Consider the following 27,678-nt stretch of genomic DNA (forward strand, 5'->3'; position numbering starts at 1 on the left):
TCACACCACTGCACTCCAGCCTGGGCGACAGAGGGAGACTGTCAAAAAAAAAAAAAAAAAAAAATTCAGGAAAACCCTCCATTGTACAATAAGTGTGTTCCAGAAACCTCAGTGATGTAATATGAGCCGGTGTTGTAGCAAAGTGGATGAAATATTTGGGGTGAGCAGGGACAGTTAACACCTGGGGGTTCTGAAGAAGCTTGAGCTGAATCTGACGCAAGCCTGGAGGTGGTGCAGTGCCACTTGGAGGTAGTGGGGACAGTTCTGAGACATCAAAGATGGAGCCAAAATTCTGGAAACATATTGACTAGTTGATGCCTACTTTATCAAACTGCTCTGGGGACATTAGGCCAAAATACCAAGAATACAGGGACTCCCCATCCTCCCCACCTCTTGGGAAGGGCTGCCTGCCGTTTCCCCACTAAGGCAAATGGAATTTTCCCACCCGGCCACAACATCTCCCTCATGCTCTTTTGACAATGTGATTTTGATACTTCTGCCTTAAAGAGATGGCTGGTGGCTCTGGTGAAGCCTGCTGTGGACTTCTGAGGCCAGTCATTGAGGCCAACATGGCTTCTGCCTGGCTGTTAGTAGCTTTCTGGCTTCCCTGAAGCCACCATGCTGAGAGGAAGCCCAAATGCGTCCATGTGGAAAGACCACACTGAGCGGCCTTGAGGCTATATGTAGAGATGCCTGGCTGGCCCCTAGCTGCTCCATCCCACTCTCATACAGCTCCAGCTGGAACCACTTGGAAGGCCCTGAGTCAGACCACCCAGCTGAGCCCTTCCCAAATTCCTGCCCAGCAGAGACCACGAGAGATAAGGCACTAAGATCCATAGTTCTCGCTGCACAGCAGCTCTAGCATCACTAGAGCAGCCCTCCTATTGCCCACCATCCCCATCATGAGAAGATGCTTCCTCTTCTCTCATTTGAGAATGGGCAGCTGGGCCCAGAAGAGAAGTCAACCACAAAGGGACTCCCGGCATTGTGGGGCATGATGCCGCATGGCTCTAACTGAATGTGTCTTATTTATTTTGAGACTGAGCCTCAATGTTTCTGAACATTGGAGGTTGACTCTAAGTCAAAATGGTCACTCTAAAATTACCAGAACTTTCCTTCCTGTGGTCTTGAGGGTAGATATCAACATTGTCCTTCTTAGAGAGGCATTTGGAGACCCAGGGAGGATTCAATGTGACCATGTATCACCCAGAGAGGGCTGCCCCACCATGGGAGGATCAACTCAAATTCAAGATGGAACACTGTAATTATTCTGTGGAAAAATACAAGGCTGTGTCCTTAGAGGTGAGTCCAGCTTTGAGGGGCGAACTTTTTCATGTCAATGGATTTTCAGTTCTCTCCACTGGAAGAAGCTGGAACTTGAGGAAAAGAGGGTTTGGAGGAAGGGTGTGTAAACATGCTGAGCTGGTCTGTGCTGGCCAGGACTAGGAGGAGAGCAGAGGAGGCCCAGGCCCCTAAAGGCTCTGTGTGCTGGCACACGTCCAGTGGACCTTACCAAGATGGAGAGCTGAGCTCCATTTTATATTTGCTTTTGTTGTTTGTTTGTTTACACTGAAATTTTCCTTGATACAAATGTTCAATAGCATCAAGTAAACCCCCACTTCTTGAGTTTGAGGCTTTGGGGAATCAACAGACAGACCACATCATACCTGAAAGATCATTTCTCAGAGAGCTTAGCAGCCTGAAGAGCAGCTGCAGGAGAAAGAGGTGAACAGCCAGGATGTCGGCTGTGTCTCGGGCGAGAGCAGGAAAACAGTTTCAAGGTATGCAGACTCTCCCCAAATCCTCAGGCACACTGGGGCAAGGGCAGGACTTTCCGTCTTATGGGATAGGACTGTCGCCTCGTCTGGAACACACTCTAAATACTTCCAGCCCCGGGGGCCACCGCTGTCCTATTGGGAGAGCAACAGCCTCTGCTCCCTCCAGAGGCAGCTTGAGTGAGGGCCTCAGCTCTCCCTGTGGCAGATCCACACTGGTGGCTTTGAGATTAGCAAAATAGATGTAAGCACATCATTTTCATGCATGAGGTCAGACATGCAAAATTGTATTTAAGAGATGTAAATTGGCTAGAAATGCGATGGCAGCAGTCTGTCATTTGCATGCATAGAACGTAAGAGTGCTGTGACTCCAGTGGCCTGAATGCCCATGAATGTCCCGGGTGACTCCCAGGCCCTGGTCTGGAGCGTCCAGGGTTGTCTGACCCCATTAAATGATTCCAGTCCTGTTTGTCTTGGATGAACTTTCCATGCTCTGTAGATGGTGTGCTTGTGGGACAGAATCCGGACTGAGACTTGCTTCATAACCAGTTGTGAGGATGTCAGGAGGTACTGTAAGCCTTACCAAGCTCCAGCTATTGATACTAACAATGAAAAAAACACAAATAACTTTGAAAGACTAAGCTGGCTTAGGTCATTTTTAAAACACACATTCAAGTTATTTTGTTTGGACATTAAAATAAAGAGGAACCTCAGGCAGCTAAAAACCCCAAGCACCATCTAGTCGCAGACCTCAGTGGAAAGCCACATGTATGTGCTGCAGTTTGGGTATCCGTGCCCTCTAAAGCTCATGTTAGGCCAGGCAGGGTAGTTCTCACCTGTAATTCCAGCACTTTGGGAGGCCAAAGCGTGCAGATAACTTGAGGTCAGGAGTTCAAGACCAGCCTGGCCAACATGGTGAAACCCCATCTCCACTAAGAATACAAAAAACATTAACTGGGCATCGTAGCAGGTGCCTATAGTCCCAGCTACTTGGAAGGCTGAGGTAGGAGAATTTTTTGAACCCAGGAGACAGAGGTTGCAGTGAGCCGAGATCACGCCACTGCACTCCAGCCTGGCAATCGAGTGAGACTCTGTCTTAAATAGATAAATAAACAAATAAGATAAATCAAGCTCATGTTGAAATTTGATCCCCAATGTTGGAGGTGGAGCCCAGTGGGAGGTGTTTGGGTCAGGGAGTCTGACTCCTCGTGAGTAGATTAATGCTCTGCATTGGAGGTGAGTGACTTCTTGCTGTATTAGTTCCAGAGAAAGCTGGGTGTTTTAAGAAAAAAAGCCTGCCACCGCCGTCCCCTCTTTGGCTTCCTCCCTAGCCACGTGATCTCTGCACACACCAGCTTCCCTTCCGCTTCCACCATGCGTGGAAGCAGCCTGAGGTCCTCCTCCGAAGCAGATGTCAGCACCATACTTCTCATACAGCTTGCAGAACCACAAGCCACACAAACCTCTTTTCTTTATCCATTGCTCAGCCTCAGGTATGCCTTTGTAGCAATACAAGTGGACTAAGACTGTGTGTGGAGTTTGCCTCTTAATCAATTGCCCAACCTCAGATATGCCTTTGTAGCAACACAAGTGGACTAAGACTGTGTGTGGACATTTGTGTATTGGGTGAATATGCAGAAGCACACACGTGCTCTCAGCAGACACACCCGTGGGCTGCTTCTCCACATGGGAATGTCACCCGGCACTGCCAGAGCTATGGAGATAGTGCACACATTCTCACTCTTCTTTGCCTCTGTGATGTCTCTTTGCCACACCACCCTGGGGGTACCGATGATATGCAAGATGAGGATAAAGCCAATATTTGACAGATTCTCACAAAGTACTATTAGGTTGGTACAAAAGTAATGCAGTTTTTGCCATTTTTTAGAAAAGTAATGGACAACTGCGATTACTTTTACACCAACCTAAGACTTCCCTTTCCAGGTGTCCTTTGGCTCCCAGTTCACTGCTGGGTTTTCCCAACTCCTCTTAACTTACCTCAGTGCTTGGAGGATTCTGCCAGCCCGCAGCCTCCCACCCTACACCTGCAGGCCCCAGAGGCTCCCCGCGGCTCAGCCTGATGTGGAGCAGTAGCATTTGCTCCATCCACACCACGGGAACCAGACTCTTGACCACTTGCAGCTTTTGTATGCACGCAGGACTGCATAGCCTGGTGGTGGTCACCACCCAGGCCCCATGCTCAGCACTTTCATGCATTACCTACCCTCTAGACTAGGTTTTATTTACCCATGTTGCAGATGAGACACACAATCCAAGAAGTTAAGTAACCAACCCAGGTTCACACATTTTCTTTCCTTTCCTTCTCTATTTGCCCTGTAGCCAAGATGACTGAAGTACCAACTCCCTGTGGTCGCTTTCACCAAGCTGGTGAGACTCCGCCTGCATTATAGCCAGCGGTGGCTCATGCCAGGACAGCAGCCACTTCTCCTTAGAGAATCAGGAGAGCCAACAAGCAGAGGAGGCTGCGTGGGGCAGCTCAGGCAAACACCTAGGAGTCCTTGATACCGATGACTGCAGCCCAGTCCTCAATCACATCACTAGAGGTACTTAAAAGATGTCAGCAAGTTGGGAGGGAAAGAGAAAGCTGTCCTTCTGCTGAAGGGAAGCACAGCCCGACACAGCTTCGGTGTTAGCATTACATCTTGCTGGACAACCAGTGGCAGATTCTTCCTGGAGCAGTTCCAGGCTTGAGAATGTGCTGCAGTCTGTGGCTTCTCCAGGTCTATACTTTCCTGGAGCCTCATAATTGATGTAACCCTGAAGGGGATCCCTCTTCATGGAGCAGTGTTCAGGTTGTTCACTCTCATGCCTGCTCACCTGGGGCTGTGGTCACTTGCAGCCTGGGGTCATTAGCTGCCTTTTCTCAAGATGGTTTTTACTGTCTGGAGTATAGGAGCTCTAATATCTCTATATGGTGGGTTCCCCAACCCCTACCCCAGGGCCAGCCTGGAGTGGATACACAGTACAATTTTGTTTTTTAATTGAGATGAGATTTCACTCTGTTGCCCAGGCTGGAGTGCAGTGGTGCGATCTTGGCTCACTGCAACCTCCACCTCCCAGGTTCAAGTCATTCTCCTGCCTCAGCCTCCCAAGTAGCTGGGACTACAGGCAGGCACCACGACGCCCAGCTAATTTTTCTATTTTTAATAGAGACGGGGTTTCACCATATTGGCCAGTCTGGTCTCAAATTCTTGACCTCAAGTCATCCGCCCGCCTTGGCCTCCAAAAATGCTGGGCTTACAGGCATGAGCCACCATGCCCAGGCCTACAATACAATTATTGCATTACTAAGTCTCAAAAGGCTGGGAAACAGGGGGCCCCCTATGAGCTGACATTCTAATTATTCTTTTTATGATCCCTTCACAGATTGTCATAATGGACTCCAAATTCACTCTTGTTCACCCACAAGCATGCATTTACTTGCAATTTGAATGGACTTACTTGCAAAGATAAAAGGAAAATGACCTTCTTTTTTAGCAGCACTCACTTAGTTCCATCTCTAAAACTAATACTCACTTTTTAAGTTTTGACTGTAAAAGTAGAAAAGACCACTGCCTGTCCATGGAGGACAACTGAGTAGGGCATCTGGGTGCAGATGAGTAGGGCATCTGGGTACAGATGAGTAGGGCAACTGGGTGCCGTGGAGGCAACTGAGTAGGGCATCTGGGTGCAGCCGTCACGGGAGCACTGCACACTCCAGGAGGTGCGAAAGGTTATCCCTGGAGTTACATGCACATCCCAGAGGCCCTGGCCTCAAGATGCCCACAAGAAGCTAGTGAGGAAAGACAAATGTGCATCCTCTCTGGCCTCAGCATGGCAGAGCAGAGAGAAGCAGATGGAAGGGCTCCCGGGCTGGCCAACCTGAACCACAACCAGGATAAAGGCCCAAATCAGGAGGCGGCAAACAACAGCCACTGGCTAAATCCAACCCTTGGCCTGAGTGTTTGTGGCCAGTCAGCCAAGAATGGTTGTTACAACTTTTTAAATTTTTTTTTAAGGAATATGCGACAGGGACTATCTGGTCAGCTGGCTGGCAAAGACAACTATTTTCTATCTGGCCCTTTATAAAAAAGATTTGCCGACCCCTGGTCTACAGCATGAATGTGTCCCTGGGAAGGGCAGATTGTCCTGACACCACTACAAAGGAGGCCCAGGGCAGCTGAACTGCTCCATCTCTGCCTCATCTGTTATAAACTGGGCATGGCCAATACCCTGCAGTGGCCCCACTGCCTCTCCTGGCCCTCTTCATATGTGCCAAGCTAGTGCCCACCAACAGGAGGTGCTGCTGGTCCAGCCTAAAGATGTGAGCAAAGAGAGGCCATTATTATCTGGAGGTGGTTTGCAGGCAGGTGTGAGCAGATATGGGTCCAGGGCCTTCCAAGTGAGTTCCTCAGTAACCACCCCTTCAGTGCTGTTGGCTGAGAGGCAGCGGGGCCTCCAGAGGCTCTTGAGATTTACAAAGCCTTTGACCGGGTGTGGTGGCTCATGCCTATAATCCCAACACTTTGGGAGGACAAGGCGGGTAGATCACTTGAGGTCAGGAATTCAGAACCAGCCTGGCCAACAGGGCGAAACCTCGTATCTACTAAAAATACAAAAATTAGCTGGGCATGATGGCGCACACCCGTAGTCCCAGCTACTTGGGAAGCTGAGGCAGGAGAATGACTTGAACCTGGGTGGAGGAGGTTGCAGTGAGCCAAGCTCGTGCCACTGCACTCCAGCCTGGGTGACAGAGCGAGACTCCATCTCAAAAAAAAAAAAAGAGAGAGAGAGAGATTTACAGGGACTTTGCAGTGGGCCCTGGAGAACCATCTTTCCTTGCTGCAGACCCAGATGCTGGTGGGAGCATCTGGGGAAGTGCGCTGAGAACCTCCGTCGTTCCTCTTCCCCGGCCTCCACTCCCCAGCCTTGCCAGTGCTGGACAGATGCAGTTGCCTGGGGACACAGGAGCAGCTTCAGCTTTCCCACCAGCTTGGGTTAGCACCGCAGACATGCAGGCCACTCATGGTTCAGTCACAAGCAGGCGTCCTTCCTTCTTCCTCACTCACCAAGGACCCAGTGTTTATCACAGACTGCATGCACATGATCACGTCCAGAAGCAAAATAAGCTACTGAAACATTAAACCAGGCTTCCTCCGATCCTGAATCCGATCCTCCTACCTGCCCAGGTGGTCAAGTGACTCAGGGAGCCTCCCACATTCTCAGTTTTCTCCTCTGCAAAAAGCAGCCGCTGACATTTTCTTTTTTATTATTATTAATTTTTTTTGAGATGGAGTCTCACTCTGTCACCCAGACTGGAGTGCAGCGGCGTGATCTCAGCTCACTGCAACCTCCACCTCCCAGGTTCAAGCAACGCTCGTGCCTCAGCCTCCCAAGTAGCTGGGTCTATGGGTGCACACTACCATACCTGGCTAATGTTTGTATTTTTCATAGAGATGGGGTTTCGCCATGTTGGCCAGACTAGTCTTGAACTCCTGACCTCAGGTTATCTGCCTGCCTAGGGCTCCCAAAGTGCTAGGATTACAGGCATGAGCCACCACGCCCAGCCAGCCACTGACACTTTCTTGCTGGGTGCTGTGAAAGTACAGCCCAGCACCTGGGAGACTCGGGCCTCTGTGACAGTTAACAGCCCTGTGCTGTCCTCCTGAGGGGCAGAAGCCCAAGGACAGGTGCCTCTCAGGCTCTCAAGCCTCCCATCTCCCAGGGCTGTCTTCTTCTATCTTCAAATTGGCAACCCAAATATGGCATGCCACCCACTAAACAAAACTCCTCCGGGCGTCCTCCCACAAGGACAGTCACATGTCCCAGACTTTTGCAGAACATCTGGAAGCCACAGGACAGCACCCTGCATGTCCCAGCCACACTAAGAGTTGGCCAGCAGGCACCTGTCCCTAAACGCCCTCCGCCGCTGCCTGGCCACGGAAACATGCTGGGCCACCTCTTCAGCTCGTGGGCCCCTCTTGCCTTTCTCATGCCTGACACAGGATATTCCACAAGTGGAAGAAGTTAGCTTCTTGTCTCACAATTTTACTTTTGAAACCATCTTTCCTCAACCAAAATAGCGCCTGGGGTTTTTTGCAAAACAAAACAGTTTTCGGCCTCCGCTGACTGTAAAAAATAACTTCCTCCTGCCTGCTGTATAATCTACCCCTAAACCCACCCCAACGTCACAAACGCACAAGAAAAACCTGAAAGGTTTGGCCATCAAATATGCACAAGGGCTCTCTGGCATGTAGAACCGTAGTTGCCCCAAAGCCACTTCCAGCTGGCCCCGAGGGAGGCACGGCCATAGTCCAGCAGGTTGTGGCCCCCAGGCCTGGAGGATGGAGTCTGTCCCATATGGCCAACAGCAGATGGGCCCAGGTCCCCCTGCCCATCACAAGAGACGAGGCAAAAAAACGTAATGCTAATGTATTTGTTTACGGTGAGGTACAGGCTCCAAAATGACAGGTTCTACCTGTTTTCTGTCCTGAGCAAAGACAGGTGTGGGCGGGAGAGAGAGAATACATATTCTATTTTTCTTTTTACTCGGAAACTAATTCCTCGGGATAGTCTCCTGTTACCGTTGCCCCCACTATCCCCTACCCTGTTTCAGAGCAGGGCTGCCTTCTGCCCTCCCCTCCTGGGGGCCAGGCGAGAGTTGTTAGAGCAATGCAGGAGGTGGGCAGTTCAGGGCAGCTTTGGATGCCTCAGGTCCCACAGGAGCAAATGAACCCTGGACTTCTTGATGCCATCACATCCTGGCAGCACCTGCTTGTCCAGCAGACCAGCCACCGCTCCCCGATTCGCCATGTCTCAGACACGTGGGCCAACATTCCCTTCCACTGAAGGCACCTGTGAGACTATAGGGACCACCAGCCACAATCCCAAGCCCTCCTCCTCCTGCCCCGTCACCCCTAGCCACCCAGGCTCAGGAAGACGCCCTTCAGAGCACCATGCTCAGCCGCCTGCCCATGACAGTGTAGGCCAGCCCCCTCGCCCACCTCACTCACCCTATTCCCAGAAGTGCCAGCACAGCCCTCTGAATAAGAGTGGGGCAAAATTCAAACCACGTTTAAATTGTTTGAGGATCACATCCACCACCAGTTAGTGTGGATGAAGAGTCCGTGGAGGGGGTACTGCAGGGATTCCATGGAGGCAGCTCCGTTTTTGCACAGCCACAGGGCTTGGCTCACCAGGCTCGGCTCACAGCCCACGATGCCCGGCTGTGTCCAGCAGAGGGGAAGTCTCCTGGGAAGCGGCCTTTGAGTGGTTTATATACATGTGCGATGTGGGCCAGCAGGAGGCCCCGGGAGCCAGCAAGGGTCAGACATTTGTCCTTCCGGACACAGCTCCCACGAGGTAGAACACGGCACCAAGATGCAGCATGGACCCCGCGACCACCATTGGGGTACCCAGGCGCCCAGAGAACACATGCCACGTGACAGCATTTGTACCACGGAGGGCGCTGCAAACAGCTGACACCTGGCAGCGCTCCAGAACTGCCGCTGGGGCGTTTTGCTTCTGAAAAAACCACCCTCCTGTATCCTCTGTTCACACAATTCCCTCCGCCCCAGGGCTCCCCTCCCGCTGCAGCGGCTGCATCCTGCACACCCCTTTGCACTCCTCTCTCATACCAGGACACTGGGGGGCAGTCATCTGACACCACACAACTCCATCCTCTGCTCCAGCTCCCGCTCAGCGGAGAACAGCTTCCTTCTCTGATGGTTCCAGGACGCTCTGTGGCAACACTGACTATAAAGCAAACAAGGCCATCGGCCATGGGGTGCTGCAGCCTGCACACCAGCATGGCCCTGGGCCACGCACCGGGCAGCGGGAGAGAATCTCTGCAGCTCCCAGGTGGCAGGGTGCACAAATCACAGCCTTTCCTTGGCCCCGAGAGCTGAGAGAGCAAAGTCACAGACAGTGGATTTAGGGAAACACCCCCGCCCACCGCCTACCCCCCCCCAACACACACACACATGCACACACAGCTTTATTTCTTTGTCATTCCTCTCATTCCCTTAATAACCCTTGATATGCTTCCAAGAATACTTCCTAGCTCAGCAAAGGAAAAGTGTACGGCTTCTGTGTTATAAGATGATTGGGCTTTAAGCAAATGAAATTGAAGGCCTACAGCACTGGGGTAAACCTCCTCCAGGCAGCAGCAGACATTGAAGCAGTGCTCATTAGAGCTTAGGATTCTTCGTCCTTCTCACTACAGCATTTTAATTAACTGGAAACAATACCTCAAGGCAGTATTGCAATACCTTTGGACTGAAACATTAATAAACAGAGAAAATTTGCTTACAAAATGGCAAGTTAGAGGAAATGGAGGCTGACTAATAAATAAATGAGCCAAAGTTCAAAGGCTGCAGGATGACTCACATGTGCCGAGCTGGCCTGGCAGCCAGGACTTTCAAAAACAAAGGGGTGATGGACGGATTCCACAAGAACGGCTGTTAAAGTCCAAGAGGCTGACCCAGGCTGGGACTTTCTGGAAACTCCGAGAAGAGGAACCGTCTACAGAGCCAGGGACTCAGGACTGGCACAAGAAATGGCACAGCACCTGTGCTGCACGTTTGCAAGTGACCTGCTCTTCTGAAGGCAGAAGCACCACTGAAGGTGTTCGGCTTGAGTCACCAGGCAACCTGGTATGATTCTTAGTGCAGGGTCCACCTTCAGAAGGCAAAGCTGGTTGTGTGGAAGAGAAACCAGAGTCCCTCTGAGACTGTTCAGAGTTTCTTCGCCATGATCACGAACTATTTTCAGATTCATGTCCAAATGAAAGACAGAAAGGACGTGTGAATGTTTTCATGTGCACGTGTATGGTGGGTGCATATGTGGTATGTGCAATATGTGCATACACGTGTGTGTGGTGTGTGACTGTGTTCATGTGTGCTAGTGCATATGAGTGTGCATGTGTGGTGTGTGCGCATGGTGTGTGAGTGGGTGTGAGTGTGCTTGTGTGCCTGTGAGTGCATGCATAGTGTTTGTGTGCATGGTGTGTGAGTGGCTGCATATGTACGTGTGTGCCTGTGAGTGGTGTGTGTGTGTGCATGGGTGGTGGGTTTGGGGCATGTGTGCACACACACATGCCTTTGTGCACATACACTTAGGACAACAGACCCACACCCGGGGGCTCCTGAGGGTTAGGGTCACAAAAAGTCATCTTTAACTGAAGAAAGTATCATTTGAAGTGGATTTATTTATGAGGGGAATGTCGAAAGCACCTAAGGAAAGGATGTGTGTACGTGCACATAAGGATGCACACAGAGACAGACACGCATTGCTGGAGCAAGGCTTGTGAAGCCCTGTCTCTGCCTGGGAAGTTCAGACTGGTTTCATGTTTTGCTGAAAAACAGATGCTGCAAGTCCAATCCTCATGCACAGTGTGGCCAGACGGACCAGTGGAGGAGAGGGGCTGCCTCTGCTGCTGAAGCCAGGTGGCCTCACTTGGCGGAGAGGCTTTCTGCCTCCTTTGCTTCCAACCTCTGTCTGCCAGAGTCTCAGCACTCCTGGTCAGTGGGGGCCCCAGCTCTGAGCTGTGACCCTTTGGGCAGATGACCTCAGCTCCACTGGCCATGCTGGAGGGATGCGGTGAGCCTAAGAATTGGAGACAAGCTGGGATAATAAAAGGATGGGGCCTTCCCAGTGCAGTGGCAGGGGCCACGGGCTACTCGGTCCTGTTACAGGCCCCAGCGCAGGCCAGGTGTTTCATGCCATTGCTCACAGACACTCATGCACACACACACGCATACATACATCATGACACACACAAACATGCATGCATTCACAACACACACACATGCATGCATTCACAACATACACATTCCAGTCCTCAGCAAGACCATCCCAGTCCCACACCTCCCAACTCCAAGGCCTTCCACGTCATCTCATGCCTAGCCTTGCTGTCAGAGGAGGGGACAGACCCCGGCCCCTGATCTTCTACTTGCTAATTTACAAGGTGCCTCCGCCACTATCTTCAGGAACTCTAGACTGGGCCACCCATTGGCATCCTGGTGCCTATAAGGACAGGCTGCCACTGCTCAGGGCACCACCGCCCCCAAGAGAAGGGACAAGGCTGCTGGGGTCACACACCCCACCCCTCCCCATGGGGGCTTCCTGCCTGTGGTGTCAGCTTGCACACAGCCATTTCCTGGCCCCATTTCTTCTCCTCAGGACCAAAGAAGCATCCGCTCTGCCCACTCCCCAGGTGCTGTGGCAGTGCCTGCCCCAACGCAGCCATGCTTGGGAAGCTGCTCCCAGTCAGAACAGATGGAGGTGGGGGTCCCTGCTCAGAAATATCAGGGCTTCTTGAACATTCCACCTCATCCATGGCAAGCGCACCTCAAAGCCGCCCCTCCCCTGTGATGAGCTCCTGCCTGAGGCTTGTCACAAAGCAAGATGCAGCGAGCACTGGGCTAAGCACCAGCCTGAAAATTTCACTCAGACCCCTCAGAATACCGGTAGGCCAGAGTTTGTGCTGCTATGAATGCACGATCACTTAAAATTAAACAGTTTTATCTTTATCATGAAAACAACATACTTGTAATGCCAACTGGAAGACCGAGAGGTCTTTTTTGCCGGCACGGAGTTTCACCACAGAGCGATCCTGCATATTCAAACATCATCACGTTGGCCTCCCACTGCCGTCTTCCGTAGACTGAATCAGCACTGAGTTACTCTAATCATGCCTCATTTTGCTTCTTCACCCAGAAACAAGATCTAAGAGCCTGCCCTCTGAAAGCTGCTGTTCAAGTTTCACCCACTGACTTCCCTGTCTACGCTTGCTCTCTGGTGCCCTCAGCCAGGCTCCCGGCTTGAAGGGGACTCCAGGCCAGCAATGGCCCACAGCGCAACTCCAGGCAGACCATTCCCTTGAGCCTCATACTCACGTGCCCAAGGATCTCCTCAAAGCCTCCTCTGGATGTCAAACATGTCCTCACGCCACCCACACCCAAGGTCAAACTCATGATTTCCATGAGTGCAAGATGTCCCTTTCCTCCTCCTCCTTCTTCTTTTTTGGCCAGGTCAGGTGATATTTTGTTTGTTTGTTTGAGACCAAGTCTCCCTCTGTCACCCAGGCTAGAGTGCAGTGGCGTGATCTCAGCTCACTGCAACTTGGGCCTCCCAGGTTCAAGCGATTCTCCTTCCTCAGCCTCCCGAGTAGCTGAGACTACAGGTTTGCACCACCATGCCTGGCTAATTTCCTTTATGTTTGTATATTTTTTGGTAGAAACGGGGTTTCCCCACATTGGTCAGGCTGGTCTCGAACTTCTGAACTCAAGTGATCCGCCTGCCTCGGCATCCCAAAGTGCTGGGATAGCAGGCGTAAACCACTGCGCCCTGCCAGGTCAGGTGACTTATAGTAGTGCTCCCTTATCCAAAGTTTCATTTTCTGGTTTCAGTTATTCACATTCAACTGTGGTCTAGAAATAATAAATCTGGAGAATTCTAGAGATAAACAATCCGTAAGTTTTAAATTGCGTGCCATTCTGAGTGGCCTGGTGAATTCTCAGGCAGTCCCTCTGTACCCCACTTCCCTTTGTCCAGCATCTACAGCTGGAGACGCCCCTGCCCGTGAGTCACCTAGTTGCCGTCTGGGTTATCAGATTGACTGTTGTGTCATCACAGCACTTGTGTTAAGTAACTCTATTTTTTTTTTTCTTCTGAGACGGAGTTTTGCTCTTGTTGCCCAGGCTGGAGTGCAATGGCATGATCTCGGGTCACTGCAACCTCCGCCTCCCAGGTTCAAGCGATTCTCCTGCCTCAGCCTCCAAAGTAGCTGGGATTATAGGCACCCACCACCACGCCTGGCTAATTTTTGTATTTTTTAGTAGAGACAAGATTTCACCATGTTGACAAGGCTAGTCTCGAACTCCTGATCTCAGGTGATCAGCCCGCCTCAGCCTCCCAAAGTGCTGGCATTACAGGCATAAGCCACCGCGCCCGGCCCAGGTAACTCATACTTGACTAAATAATGGCCTCAAAGTGCAAAGTAGTGATACTAGCTTATTGTTATAATTGTTCTATCCTATCATTAGTTATTGTTGTTAACCTCTTACTGTACCTGATTTATAAATTAAACACCTCCATAGGTGCATACATATAGGAAAAAAATGTAGTACAGACAGGGTTCAGTACTATCTGTAGTTTCAGGCATCCCCTTTGGGGTCTTAGAACCTATCCCCCATGGATAAGGGGGGACTACTGTGTCTGTGTTTACTTTTTTTATTTTGAAACAGCTTTAGACTTACAGAAAATTACAAAAATAGTAGAGAGATTTCCTGCATAACCTTCAACCAACTTCCCCTACCGTCGGCATCTTCCATACCATGGGGCAATGATCAAAACCAAGAAACTAACTTTGGTAAAGTACTATGAGCCAAACTCCAGACCTTACCCAAACCTCAGGTTGTCACAGCGGTGTCCCATGCTGCTCTGTGACCAGAGGGCCTGCAGTCACCCTCTCCTTGGCCTCCTTCTCCTGAACTGTTCCTGAGCCTGTCCTTAGCTGCTGTGCCCTTGACTCTGGAAGAGAACTGGGCAGGTATTTTGTAGCTTGTCCCTTTGTGTGTTTATCCGATGATTTTCCTGAGTAGATGAGATTGTGGAGCAGAGAGAGGGTTGGTTTTGCTCATTTTTCCTTTTGCTTCAGCCAGTTTCCTTTTCCTCCATGGCCCCACTACTTCATGTCCCCCACGGCCTCATTTCCTTTTCCTTCATGGCCCCACCACTGAGTTTGTCTCTATTTAACCATCATGGAGTGTATTTGCCTTAATTTTGATTTTTAAACGATTGCATTGAAATACTATTGACCTTGATGACTGAGTTTCTTGCACTCCCCCATCCCTCCATTAAACTTGACTCCCAAGGCAAGTGCCTCGCTCATCTCACCCGAATGCCCGAGCTGATCGGTCAAGGCAAGGCCCCGGCCAGCCTGGATTTAAGGGGAGGGGGTGGGCTCCCTGTTGCCTACAGTGGTGGGAGGGGGTGTTGAAGGCCATGGCTGGAACAATCCCTCACTCATCCCTTCCAGTTCTGCTTTCCGTCATGTCCAAGGATGTGGCAGCTCCCTTGCAATTCTCTCCTGCCCACTTTCCTTTCTTGAAATGCAGAAACAATGCACTAGGTACAAATGAAAAAGAGAAGTCTCCTCAGTGAGGAGCTAGCTAGCCCTGAGGCTGCCTCCCCTCAGCAGGTTCGGGCTTCTGGGACCCCAGGATTAAAGCCCAATATGTACTCGGGTAGAAAGAAAGAAAACACGCCAGCAGGCAGCTGCTGGGACATTTTGTCCTCCCATGGTTTCTCTGAGAACGTTCTGTTCTACATCCTCTCCATCCATGCTCTGCAGTTATGGGAACAATAAAAGAGGAATTAAAATCTGGAAGCCAAGTGTGCCTGACTGCCAAAGGGGCTCCACATGGGAGAGGGGGGTATGCGGCCAAACCACTCCCGACTCCTGTGGCAGGACTGCACAGCCATCTGCAAACACCTGGGAAAAGCACGTGGGTGTTTTCCAGAGCCCCCCATAAGCTGCAAGAGCTGCTGCCCCTGCAGAGACATGACACCAGCCTTCCGCACCCTCCCACACCGAGTCCCACAGTGGCTGCTCAGAACCCCTCCTGCCTACCCTTCTCTGTGGCTCCACTCCCAGTGCACCTTCCTCCCTTCCAGCCATGCCCCTGGTCATTCCTAATGCCAATCACTTTCACTGCTTCCATCTCACCATTCTCCAATCAGGCTGCAGCAGCCCCTTACAGGGCCTGGGACCTAAGCAGGCAAACCCAAACTTTCCTTAGAAGGCTGGAGAGCAAGAGGAGGCCAAGTACTGTAACAACTCACACTCCCTGCACACAGGAAGGATCAGGCTGAGCTCAGGCCCTCATGTGCATGCCCCCACCTAGTCCTCACCACCAGCCTCCTTTTTGCAGGAGAGGAAACAGGCTCAGTGACCAGTGAGAAAGGAAAGAAACTTTTAGTCTGTGGAATGCGAGCCCCCTTTAATTATCAGGCCCAGAGAGGCACTGAAATATGTCCGTGTGTGACGGCCGTCACGCCTCACTCACCCCTTGAGCTAAGTAATTACTTCTTGAAGCCTCTTGCAGTGTGCGCTCCAGACCGACGCCAAGGAGCCATAAAATGCCTTACGTTGGACACAATAACTCATACCCTAGAGCTCAACCATGTACAACCAATCACCAATGTTACTTCTATAAACCTATGAGAATTCCTCAGGAACAACTTTGTAATGGTCCCCCTCCTGATTCACTGTCTTTTAAAACACACACACACATACACACACACACACACACACGTACTTGAGCCTTTCCTTTGTTTTCTGGTGCAGTCCCCAAGGCAACTTGGAAGTGTGTCCCAGGCTACTGTCCTCAACCGTGGCCCAAATAAACTCTTTAAATTAATTTGGCTTGAGTCTCTTTCTTTAGATGGACACCAGCATAGCGCATGCTCATGTCCCATATACCATGTATCACAGCATGAGCTGCACCCTAGGACCAGTTAAGAATATCATATCAGCTACACAACACTTAGAGTAACCTGTTGACTTCAGTGATGGCGTAGAGTGTGTAGAGGAATGCATAAGAACACTATTCAGAGAGATGAGTGTTCTGCTCCCAGCTCTGGTTCCTGTGAGCACAGGAATGTCATTGACCTTGAGGGAGGGAGAGAGGGGGAGAAAGAGGAGAAGAGAAGGAGAACGGGGCAAAGCATTAACAACTACAACTCTAGGATCTAGTGAAGGGCACACGGGGGTTCATGTTGCCATTGAAACTTTGCTGTCTCTGCCTCCAGGACTGTGCTGTTAACCACCATACATCCTCCCACTCTGTGCCACTCCAGTGACGTCAGCTGAGCCAGGGATGCCCAAGGTCCACAATGGAAACGCCAAGCAAGGCTGTCAGAGTGAGCCATGGCATCACTCTGAAGGGGAGCCAGAGATGCTGGGCAGAGCCCCTGGGCCAGGCCAAGAAGGAGAAGGCAATGACCTTTGTGGTGTGAGTGGGGAACCCCAATCCTGCCTCCTGCAAACCCACCCTCCTCAGTCTGCAACTTTAAGTTATTTGTACAGCAAGTTCTTTTAACAGGAACAAAGCCTTTTCTTTCGCAGCCTACCTTAGGATGAAAATGCAAATCCCTCAGCAGAGCCCTCAGCAAACTCTCCCTAAGCCAGCAGCGTGCATCCCCTTCCCAGTTTCTCCCCTTGAGCTCCAGGGTTCTGCGTTGCAGTGCTTCCCACCTTAAATGTTTGGAAAGAATGATTTGCAGTGTTTGGGACACACTTCTACTAAAGGTGACTCCACGCTCATCTGAAATTCCAATGTACTGAGCCACCTGTGTTTTCATCTGCTAAGTCTGGCAACCGTGATTGCAGCCGTGTCTTCATATGTGGGCTCCCCACTAGGTTATCGGCCCATTTTTGTTTGTTTCTGCTTTTTATTTTGAAAAATGTCATACAGCAAAGTTTCAATGGCAACATGAACCCCCATGTGCCCTTCACTAGATCCTAGAGTTGTAGTTGTTAATGCTTTGCCCCGTTCTCCTTCTCTTCTCCTCTTTCTCCCCCTCTCTCCCTCCCTCAAGGTCAATGACATTCCTGTGCTCACAGGAACCAGAGCTGGGAGCAGAACACTCATCTCTCTGAATAGTGTTCTTATGCATTCCTCTACACAGTCTATGCCATCACTGAAGTCAACAGGTTACTCTAAGTGTTGTGTAGCTGATATGATATTCTTAAGTTGGATTGGTCTTCCTGGGAGCAGGGGACAATAATCAGAATGCATCAGCCCCCTCAGGTAGACCACAGCTGTTCAAGGATTGCCTATGCCTGGAGCCTTCTACTCACAGAGGCTCCAACATGCCCTGCAGCTGCCAGGAATGCAGATTTGCTGGACCAGAATCCATGAGCACCTAAAAATTCAGCCCATTCGTGAGCTGAGGAGAGCATGAGAAGTCTAGAATTAGCTGTATATGTCATCATGAGTTATGAATATATAGACTACAATTGTGGCCATCTCTATGGTGGGAGGGCTGGCAAGTAAAATTAGGAAAGATTTGTATATTTTGTTTATTTTCATTTTCAACCTATCTGCAAGGAGCTTCTACTGCTTGGGTAGGCTCTATGGGGCAGCTGACATTCTCTTTCTCCAAAAGCAAGAGAAAAACAAATAGAACATCAACAATAACAAGGAAACAAGATGTATTTGTTTCTTCTTCCCTGAAAGTACAAGATAATCTTTTGGAAGCATGTTCTGCCCTAGACAAGGTATTTGGGCTGCCCAGCTATGGAGGAAGATCGTTGCAAGGATTTAGAGTCAGTCTCAAGGGTCTCCAAGGCCCCCTGGAGAGCGAAACAGTCCAAACCCAGTCCCGGGGGTACTCCTGAGGTCTTGTGTGGGGCTTCTAGGTTTCCCAATGTGCTTCTCTCTGCAAACAACTTCCTTCTCTGACTGGTGGCTTCTCTGCTCCCCCTGACCTGCCTGGACCCCTACAGACCAGCCAAGAAGGCTCTGCATGGCCCCTCCATTCAAACGCCCATGGTGCCCAACTGATTCTCCCTTTCCAAGTTTCTATTGCCATTTCCTGGCAGAGAGAATCTGATGATCTCTGCTTGGGTACAAATCCATCCCTAGGGCAAGTCAGTGATGGCCAGGGGACGGACCACAGGTAAGAGGAGGAAGTTATAGATGGGAAGAAGAGATAGGCATATAGACTTACCCAAAAGTTAATTACTTCCTTTGGACAAATATATTACAGGCTCACACCTGTAATCCCATCACTTTGGGAGGCTGAGGCTGGCGGATCACAAGGTCAAGAGATCAAGACCATCCTGACCAACATGGTGAAACCCCGTCTCTACTAAAAATACAAAAATTTAGCTGGGCATGGTGGTGCACACCTGTAGTCCCAGCTACTCGGGAGGTTGAGGCAGGAGAATCGCTTGAACCCAGGAGGCAGAGGTTGCAGTGAGCCGAGATGGTGCCACTGCACTCCAGCCTGGTGACAGAGTAAGACACCATCTTAAAAAAACAAAACAAAACAAAAAACCAGGTTTCTGACCTCCAGGATCCTTGAGTTACAAACATAATCACAAACATATTTTTAAATGTTAGGAGCCTTCAGATGGTTTCTGGCACTTAGCACCGTGTCTGGAACATATTAGAAGTAGATGCTCAATTTTTTAATGAATAGCTCTGAGAAATTACAGAAATCCCAGGATTGGCCAGGCACAGTGGCTCACGCCTGTAGTCCCAGCACTTTGAGAGTCTAAAGTGAAAGGATCACTTGAGGTCAGGAGTTCGAGACCAGCCTGGCCAACATGGGGAAACCCTGTCTCTAGTAAAAATATAAAAATTAGCTGGGCGTGGTGGCACGCACCTGTAATCTCAGTTACTCAGGAGGCTGAGGCAGGAGAATCACTTAAACCCAGGAAGCAGAGGTTGCAGTGAGCCGAGATTAAGCCGCTGCACTCCAGCCTCAGTGACAGAGTGAGATCTTGTCTGAAAGAAAGAAAAGAAAAGAAAAGAAATCCCAAGATTGCTATTTCAAATTATTCCCAGAGGCAGGTAAAAACTTCTCTATCCTTGAGGGTTCTTTTCCTCATGTACCTTTAGGCATTCCTCCAGGTCCAGCAGTGGAGAGACCACCTGTAGGTAAGGATAACCACCCCTCAGTTAGTGACACAGTCTTCGAGTTTTAAGGTGACAAGTATGGAAGGATCCCAGTATCCTGTTTCACCCAATTAAAGTGCCTCTTTTAAAAGATAATGTTATAAAATATCTCACCTACTCACAGTATCAGCAATAATACATTTGGAGTTTAAATCAGCCAGTGTGCTCCAACTGAGGATGAAATTACAATCACACACATTTATAAAGTGCTCCTCTATGATAGGCTCCGATCTGAGCACTTTACATATTTTTCTTTATTTCACTTTTACAATAACTCTGGGAGGGTTATTATAAAAGTGACAGATGAGGACACTGAGGCACAAGTTGCTTAAGTAACATCTCCAACGCCACTCAGCAGGTGAGTGGCAGAGTTTCAAGTCCACGTGGCACAGCCCAGAGTTTTGCTTCAAACCACTGCACAATTGACTCCACCATTAGCCTGGGGCTTTCACTTTCTACACCATGAAGATTACATATGGATAAGAAAGACTTCAGAAGAAAGAAACCAGATTGGTTTCCTTTACTTTAAAGTTCAAATCTAATTCATCAAAAGAAGGAAATGATATGCTAGTTTTCTTCTTCTTTTTTTTTTTTTTTTTTTTGCAACCTACTGCCATACTTAAATTTCAGTTTTGAGTCTCTTTAAAAACTTCACAAAAATCCCTCCATGCTTGATCAGTAATTTCTAGCTGTCTAATTGAGTGGAATGAGTAGACATGTTGCCAAAGAACATCAGCAACTTGTCACAAATCAAACCCACATATCCAAAAATCTAGTACGTTTCTACACTTGAGTCATCAGAGAGACAGGATGATGGCAGGCTTCTCTCAGTGCCTGAGGTCTGCCTTACAGCAGGAGTTGTGTTTTGTTGTACTTTTTTTTCCACTTTAAGAGCATAAGCAAGTGTGAGTTGTCCCATTGGCATTTCCAGTCTGTCACTGTGTGAAAGGTTATCCAATGGAGTTTCTGATGGAAATGCCAAAAACTTTTTCTGGGTTCTAAAGTTTCTTACTAACAGGAGACACGTGTTCTCTGTGACATCCCTTCCTGGCTGCATTTATAAGCAATTTATTTAACCTCTCTAAGCCTCAGAATCCCCATCTCTATACTGGGGACAGTAATAACTGCAGTGGTCTTCCCTTATCCACAGGGGACACGTTCCAAGACCTTCGGTAGGTGCCTGAAACAGCAGATAGTACCAACCTCTACATAAAGTGCTCATCTGCACTGTGGCCATAACTTTTGCAGTTGGAGATGCAACAGCAAAAGCAGCATGACTTTGTTTTTCCCTCTTCACAATTTCACAGGGCGAAGATTTGTTCTTAAACAGATCTTAGCAACTTCAGCATACGATGCTTTACTTGGCTTACTATTGGAACTTTCATCTTTTCACTTAAAGGAAGCACTTTAAGGCTTTCTTTGGCATATGTGAATTGCCAGCATCACCACTCTTGCCCTTTGGGGCCATGATTAAATAAAATAAGGGTTTCTTGTACACAAGCCCTGTAATACCATGACAACTGATCCAATTACCCAGCCAGCCGCTAAGCAACTAATGGGCAGGAGGAAGGGAGGTGCTGGACAAAGGGAGGATGCACATCCCTGCCCTCTGACTGTCAATCCCATGAGGACAGGGGTCCTCTCTCTGCTGTCCTTCCAGCATCTAGCCCTTTGTGACCACTGAGTACATATTTGACAAATAAAGGAATGAGTGAGTAAATGATTTCTAAGACTCCTTTCAATTCTGAGTCAAAGAGGCACCAGCTACCCTTGTTTTACCCTAGAGTATGTGTCTTTTAAAAAGACAAAGATGTTCTTTTGGCACAACTAGGCAAGAACAAGAAATAAAAGAGAAACAAGAAGTAAAACTATATTCACAGATGATACGACTTTGTATATAAAGGATTTTAAGTACTTCACAAAGTAATCTATTAGAGGCAATAAACAAAAGCTGAAGGAGCTCATCACTACAAGACCTGCCCCACAGGAAATGCTGAAGGCAATTCTTCAAGGTGAAATGCAAGGGTGCTAAACAATAACATGAAAGCATATGCAAATGTAAATTTGGTAAACACAAATATGGAAACAAATACATAATACTGTAATACTGTAATAAAAGCTTGTAAATCTCTTTTAACTCTAGTATAGAAGTTAAAAGACAAAAGTATTAAGAATAGCTATAATTAGGCCAGGCTCTGCGGCTCATGCCTGTAATCCCAGCACTTTGGGAGGCCGAGGCAGGCGGATCACCTGAAGTGGGGAGTTTGAGATCAGCCTGACCAACATGGAGAAACCTCATCCCTACTAAAAATACAAAATTAGCTGGGCGTGGTGGCGCATGCCTGTAATCTCAGCTACTTGGGAGGCTGAGGCAGGAGAATCGCTTGAACCCGGGAGGTGGAGGTTGCGGTGAGCCAAGATCGCGCCATTGCACTCAGCCTGGGCAACAAGAGCAAAACTCCATCTCAAAAAAAAAAAAAAAAAAGAATAGCTATAATTACCAAAATGTGTTAATGGATACACAATATAAAAGATATAAATTGTGCTATCATTTACATAAAGTGGAATGTGGGGAGAGTAAGAGTATAGTTTTTGTATATGATTGAAAGCTTGAAATAAGATGATTTACATAAGTAAGCTTTATGATAACCACAAAGAAATTACCTATGGTAGATACACAAAATAAAAAGAGAAAGGAAGCAAAACATATCACTACAAAGAAATCATCAAATCACAAAAGAAGACAGTGAAAAAACAAAAAAGGGACAAAAGAACTACAAAACAAATAAAGCAAATAAAATGACAATTGTCCTTGACTATCAATAATTTCTTTAAATAAAAATGGATTAAACTTCTTAATCAAAAGGTATGAAATAGCTGAATGGATTTTAAACAACAACGGATTAGAGATTTAACTGTGTGCTATCTAGAAGAGACTAACTTTAGATTTAAGGACATACACAGGCTGAAAGTAAAGGGATGGAAAAAAAACATTCCACGCACATGGAAACCAAAAGAGTGTGGGAGTGGCTGTATTTATAACAAACAAAATATGCTTTAAGGTAAAACTGTCCAAAGAGACAAAGAAGGTCAGTGTATAATGATAAAAAGGTCTATTCATCAGGAAGATATAACAAGTGTAAATACACACTGTATGCACACAACATCAGAGCACCTAAATAGATAACGTTGACAGGTCTGAAGAGAGAAATTGACAGCAATATAATAATAGTAGGAGACTTCAATATCCCACTTTCTATGATAAATAGAACATCCACACAGAAAATCAATAAGAAAACAGTGGGCTTTAACAATACTACATGCGAAATGAACCTAATAAACATGTGCAGAATATTTCATCCAATAGCAGCAGAATACACATTCTTCTCAAGCTCAGATGGAACATTCTCCAGGATAGATCACATGTTAGGGCACAAAAATAAGCCTTAACAAATTTAAGAAGATTGAAATCATGCCAAGTTTCTTTTTAAACCACAATGGGATAAAACTAGAAATCAGTAGCAGAAGGAAAACTGGAAAATTCACAAATACGTAGAAACTAAACAACACAATATTGAATAACCATTGAGTAAAAGAAGGAATCGAAAGGAAAATAAGAAAATATCTCAAGACAAATGAAAATGAAAACACAACAAACCAAAACTTATGGGATGCAGCAAAAGCAGTTATAAGGGAAAGTTTATAGCAATAAATGCCTACATTAAAAAAGAAAGATCTCAAATCAACAACCTAACTTTAGAGCTCTAGGAGCTAGAACAAACTGAGCCAAAGTGAGCAAAGGAAAGGAAATAATAATTATTACAGCAGAAGTAAACAAAATAGAGAACAGAAAAACATTTTTAGTATCAACGAAACATTTTTCCCTTATCCACATACTAAAACATTTTTAGTATCAAGTGTTTGGTTTTGGGGAAGATAAATAAAATTGGCAACCCCTTAGTTAGACTAAGAAAGAAAGAGAGAAGACTCAATTAAATAAAATCAGAAATAAAAAAGGAGACATTACAACTGATACCATAGAAATAAAAAGAATTATAAGACATTATTAGGAATAAATATATGCCAATAAATTGGATAACCCAGAAAAAAGGGACAAATTCCTAGAAGCATGCAACCTACTAATACTGAATCATGAAGAATTAGAAAATCTAAACAGACTAATAGTAAGTTAAGAAGATTGAATCAGTAATCAAAAACCTTCCCAAAACAAAATCCCAGGACCACACGACTTCACTGGTGAATTCTACAAAATATTTAAATAGTTAGGACCCATTCTTCTTAAACTCTTCCCCAAAAAATGAAGAAAAGGAAATATTTTCAAACTTATTTTAAGAAGCTATAATTAGCTTAATACCAAAGCCAGACAAAGATACTGCAAGAAAACTACAGATCCTGTATTTTTACATTCATTCCTGATTAACATAGATGCAAAAACCCTCAATAAAATACTAGCAAATTGAATTCAGCAGCCCATTAAAAGGATCATACATTATGATCAAGTGGGATTTATCCCTGGAATTCAAGGATGATTCAACACATGCAAATCAATAAATGTGATACATCATACTACCAGAATAAAGGATAAAAATCACATGATTATCTCAACAGAAATAGAAAAGCCATTTGAAAAAGTTAACACTTTTTCATGATAAAACTTCTCGAAAACCTAGGTATAGAAGAAATTTACCACAACATAATAAAGGCCACATATGAAAAGCCCATCACTAACATCATACTCAATCTTGAAAAACTGAAAGCTTTTCCTCTGAGATTAGGAACAAGGCAAGGATGCCCACTCTTACCACTTCTATTCAACATATTACCAGAAGTTCTAGTCAGAACAATTGCTAAAGAAGAAGAAAAAAATGTCCAAATTGAAAAGAAAGAAGTAAATTTACATGTTTACAGTTGACATGATATATGTAGAGAAACCTAAAGACTACACACACACACACACACACACACACACACACACACACACACACACACAGGCTAAAACTAATAAATGAATTCAGTAAAGTTGCAGGATATTAAATCTACCTACAAACACTAGTTGTCTTTTCATATACAGCTAGTATCCCCTAACAACAACTCTCCCCCAAACTATCCCCAAAAAATTAAGGAAAAAATATCCATTTACAACATCATAAAAAAGAATAACATACTTAGAAATAGATTTAAGCAATAAGGGGAAAGACTTATGCACTAAAAACTACAAAATGTTGATGAAAGAAATTAAAGAAGACACAAATAAATGGAAATACAACCTATGTTCATGGATAGGAAGGCTTACTATTGTTAAAATTTTCCTATTAATAATATATGACTCAAAGTGGTCTACAGATTTAATGCAATCTATCAAAATCCCAACAGCATTTTCTATAGAAACAGAAAAAACAATCCTAAAATTCGTGGGATCCATGAAAAATCGTGAGTAGCCAAAGCAATCTTAAGAAAGAAGAACAAATCTTCTTTCATAATACTTCCTGATTTTGAAATATATTACAAAGCCATAGTATTAAAAGATAAGGTAGTAGTATAAAAAAGACATACAGACCAATGGAACAGAATAGAGAGCTCACAAATAAACCCACACACATACACTCAACTGACCTGTGACAAGAATGCTGATGATACACAATGGGAAAAGGATAGTCTCCTCAACAAATGGTGTTGAGAAAATTGGATATCCACATGCAAAAGAAAAAAATCGAATCTTTATCTGACATTATACAAAAAATCAACTCAAAATGGATTAAAGACTCCTAGAAGAACACTCCTAGAAGAAAATGTACGGGAAAAACTCCATGGCATTGGTCTTGGCAGTGATTACTTTAATATGATACCAAAAGCACAAGCAACAAAAGCAAAAGTAGACAAATGAGACTACATGAAACTAAAGATCTTCCACACGGCAGAAGAGACGCACAGCAGAGTGGAAAGAAAAACTATGAAATAGAATAAGATATTTCCAAGCCATATATCTATAAGGGGTTAAAATCCAAAATATGCAAGAAACTCCTACAATGCAATAACCCCCCAAAAAAATTTTTAAATGAGCAAAAAAATTAAATAGATATTTCTCCAAAGAAAATATACAAATAGTGAACTGGTATATGAAAAGATGCTCAACATTACTCATGAATAACTAGGGAAATGCCAATCATATCACCTCACACCTCACACATTTTCTGATGACTTTTATCAAAAAAAAAAAAACAGAAGATAAGTGTTGGCGGCAGTGTGAAAAAATTGACATCCTTGTACATTGTTAGTGGGCATGTAAATTGGTGCAGCTGTGATGGAAAACAGCATGGAGGTTCCTCAAAAAACTAACAGTGAAACTACTACATGATTCAGCAATCCCACTTCTGAGTATATATCCAAAGGAATTGAAATCAGGATTTCAAAGAGATATCCATACCATCGGTTTGTTGCAGCATTATTCACAACAGCCAGTTTGGAAACAACCTAAAGGTCCATCAACAAATGAATGGATAAAGAAAATGTGGTACACATATACACAAAGAAATATTATCCCACCTTAATAAAGAAGATGCTGCCATTTGTGATAACATGGATGAACCTGGAGGATGTTATGCTAAATTAGATAAGCCAGGCATGAAAGGGCAAATACTGCATGATTCCACTTATATGAGTTAAACTCATAGAAACAGAGAGTGGAATGGTAGTTGCCAGGGGCAGGGGGAGCAGGATATGGAAGGGGTTGCTGTTCAAGAGGTATAAAGTTTCAGTTATAGAAAATGAGTAAGTTTTAGATACTTGCTATATGGCATTGTGCCCATACTTAACAAGAAAAAGGAAAAGAATATAACAAAATCCATAATCTACCAAACTTTGTAAGAGCTGAAGATTTCATCATATTTGCTTCAGACAGGTCTTTTATTGCATAAGAAATAAAGTTTTACATTGCAGTAGAAGACTCTTGAATACTCCTCACCAATCACATCCCCACTACCCACGCCCTAAAGTAACTGCCACCCTAATTGTGGAGTTCATATGCCCCACACATATTTTATATGTTTACTCTTTATTATGTACCCATGAACAATACATAATATTTTGCCTTATAAAATTATACATGTTGTCATGTTGTAAATATCCCTCTGTAAATTATTTGTTTTAGTCAACATTACGTTTTTGAGGCTTATCAATGTTAATTCATTCATTTTACTGAATAGAAAAACAGATAGTTCCATAAAGACACATACACGTGTATGTTCATTGCAGCACTATTTACAATAGAAAAGACATGGAATCAACCTAAATGCCCAACAATGGTAGACTGGATAAAGAAAATGTGGTACATATTCACCATAGAATACTATGCAGCCATAAAAAGAATGAGATCGTGTTCTTTGCAGGAACACGGTTGGAGCTGGAGGCCATTATTCTTAGCAAACTAACACAGGAACAGAAAACCAAATATTGCATATTCTCACTTGTAAGTGAGAGCTAAATCATGATAACACATGGACACGTAGAGGGGAACAACAGATATAGGGGCCTACTTGAGGATGGAAGGTGGGAGGAGGGAGAGGAGCAGAAAAAATGACTATTGGGTATTAGGCTTAGTACCAGGGTAATGAAATATTGTGTACAACAAACCCCCATGACACAAGTTTACCTATATAACAAACCTGCACACGTACCTCTGAACCTAAAATAAAAGTTTTTTTGGAAAAATAAAAAAAGGAAAACAGTTCACATTATATAGACCTCATTACAATTTATTGACACATTCTCCTGTATATGTATGTTTAAATTGTTTATGCATTTTCTACTATCATAATCTACCTTGTTATGAACATTCTAGAGCATGACTCTCTGGGCATCTGTATGAGTTTCTCTAGGTTTTCACCTGGCAGTGGAATTCTCAGTAAGGGATGCATGTCCAACCAGATATTGCCAAATTGCCTATCACCGTGGTCTTCTAATTCACCCTCTTACACTCAAAGTCAGAGAGTTACTGACTCCCTATGTCCCACCCATATATAGTACTGCCAACTTTTACTTTTTCCAATCTACTTGTTATTTCAATTTTCATCTTCCTGATTACCGGTGACAGCAAGCAGATTTTCATGTTTGTTGGTCTTTGGGGATATGTCTCCTGTAAATTGCCTATATTCTTTTGCTCATTCTTCAATTGAATTGTTGGTTTTTTCTTA

The sequence above is a fragment of the Hylobates moloch genome, unplaced genomic scaffold (genome assembly GCF_009828535.3).
Source record: "Hylobates moloch isolate HMO894 unplaced genomic scaffold, HMol_V3 SCAFFOLD_10, whole genome shotgun sequence".
Classification (NCBI taxonomy): domain Eukaryota; kingdom Metazoa; phylum Chordata; class Mammalia; order Primates; family Hylobatidae; genus Hylobates; species Hylobates moloch.